The sequence below is a fragment of the Acipenser ruthenus genome, unplaced genomic scaffold, assembly GCF_902713425.1.
Source record: "Acipenser ruthenus unplaced genomic scaffold, fAciRut3.2 maternal haplotype, whole genome shotgun sequence".
Taxonomy (NCBI): Eukaryota; Metazoa; Chordata; class Actinopteri; order Acipenseriformes; family Acipenseridae; genus Acipenser; species Acipenser ruthenus.
The window spans coordinates 57,501-60,000 of NW_026708177.1; positions in this window are offsets into that span (position 1 = coordinate 57,501).

Sequence of the window (2,500 nt, forward strand, 5' to 3'; positions counted from 1 at the left end):
ATTGTCCTGCTGGAAGATGAATCTTCTCCAAGTCCCAGGTCTCTTGCAGACTTCAGCAGGTTTTCCTTCAGGATTTCTCTGTACTTTGCCGCATCCATTTTGCCCTCTATCTTCACGAGCTTTCCAGGCCCTGACGCAGAGAAGCATCCCCATAGCATGATGCTGCCACCACCATGCTTCACGGTAGGGATGGTGTTCTCAGGATGATGTACGGTGTTAGGCTTGCGCCAAACATAGCGCTTAGCGTTGTGGCCAAAAAGCTCTATTCTGGTCTCATCAGGCCATAGAATCTTCTTCCACTTGGTCTCAGAGTCTCCCACATGCCTTCTGGGAAACTCTAGCCGAGATTTGATGCGAGTTCTTTTCAACAATGGCTTTCTTTTTGCCACTCTCCCATAAAGGCCAGTTTTGTGAAGCACCCGGGCTATTGTTGCCATATGCACAGTGTCTCCCAGCTCAGCCGTGGAACACTGTAACTCCTTTAGAGTTGCCATAGGCCTCTTGGTGGCCTCCCTGACTAGTGCCCTATACGCCCGGATACTCCGTTTTTGAGGACGGCCTGTTCTAGACAGATTCACAGTTGTGCCATATTCTCTCCATTTCTTAATAATGGACTTTACTGTGCTCTGAGAGGATATTCAATGCCTTGGAAATGTTCTTATATCCTACCCCTGATTGGTGCTTTTGAAGAACCTTATTCCGGATTTGCTTTGAATGTTCCTTCACCTTCATGATGTAGTTTTTGTTAGGAAATGTACTAACCAACTGTGGGACCTCCCAGAGACAGGTGTATTTAACCTGAAATCATGTGAAACACCTTAATTGCACACAGGTGGACTCCATTCAACTAATTATGTGACTTCTAAAGACAATTGGTTGCACCAGAGCTTATTTAGGTGTGTCATAGCAAAGGGGGTGAATACTTATGCAATCAATTATTTTCTGTTTTATATTTGTAATTAATTTAGAACAAGTTGTAGATTTTATTTTTCACTTTGACATTATGGACTTTTCTTGTGTTGATCAGTGGCAAAAACTCCCAATTAAATCCATTTTGATTCCATGTTGTAACACAATGAAATGTGGAAAAGTCCAAGGGGGGTGAATACTTTTGAGAGCCACTGTATTTCTTAGCAGACACCCTTATCCAGGACGACTTACAATTGTTACAAGATATCACATTATTTTTACATACAATTATATTATTTTTCTACATACAATTACCCATTTATACAGTTGGATTGTTACTGGAGCAATCTAGGTAAAGTACCTTGCTCAAGGGTACAGCAGCAATGTCCCCCACCTGGGATTGAACCCACGACCTTCTAGTCAAGAGTCCCGAGACCTAACCACTACTCCACACTGCCGCACTGACCATAGTCAAAATTGAGCTACATGACCAGAGTCACCATTGAGCTACATGACCAGAGTCACCATTGAGCTACATGACCAGAGTCACCATTGAGCTACATGACCAGTCACCATTGAGCTAAATGACCATAGTTAGAATAGAATTGACTAGAGTCAGAATAGTGCTACATTGGAGGCTGTGTGGTCCAGTGGTTAAAGAAAAGGGCTTGTAACCAGGAGGTCCCCGGTTCAAATCCCACCTTAGCCACTGACTCACTGTGTGACCCTGAGCAAGTCACTTAACCTCCTTGTGCTCCGTCTTTTGGGTGAGATGTAATTGTAAGTGACTCTGCAGCTGATGCAAAGTTCACACACCCTAGTCTCTGTAAGTCGACTTGGATAAAGGTGTCTGCTAAATAAACACATAATAATAATACATTACCATAGCCACAAAAAACCTTAGTGGACAAAGTGGGTCTGGGTGGCCGAGCGGCAGTTCCAGGAGGTCGGCATGAAGTAGTGACTTGCTCTCATAATGCTATTAGATAACAGATACACTGGGGGGGTAAGTGCATATTACTAAGGGCATGGTCTTTTGATCAAAAAAATATTTAAGTAAAAATAATAAGTCAAGCCATGTGGGAGGCTCTGCACCCCGGGCAGAGTTCCCATTCACCCCTGGCAGCTTCCACTTCCCTGGAAGTCTGTCTGTTGCCCTCCCGTGCCTGGCGCCAGATCAGGTCGGGCTGGAGGCTCTGTTTTCGGCTTGGGGAGGCGGTGGGTCCCCTTACAGTCCTGGACTTCCATGCTGATGGAAGTATGCTGCCCTCCCGCGCCTGGCGCCAGATCAGGCCGGGCTGGAGGCTCTGTTTTGGGCTTGAGTAGGCAGTGTGGGTCCCTTACATTTTTTTATTTTTAATGCACTTTAAGTCTCTTGCCTTCACGGGGTTTGGAGGCTCTGTTTTGGGCAACAGTGTGCCATTTGTGTCGCTGACTTTCAGTGCACTTGAAGCCTGTTGCCCTCGCGGGGTTTGGAGGCTCTGTTTTCAGCAGCAGTGTGCCGTTTGTGTCCTTGGTGACCTCCATGTTTTTGCTGCTAGAGACTAAGTCCCGTTGTGGACATGGTCGTGTCTACCTTCAATGCGAGCCT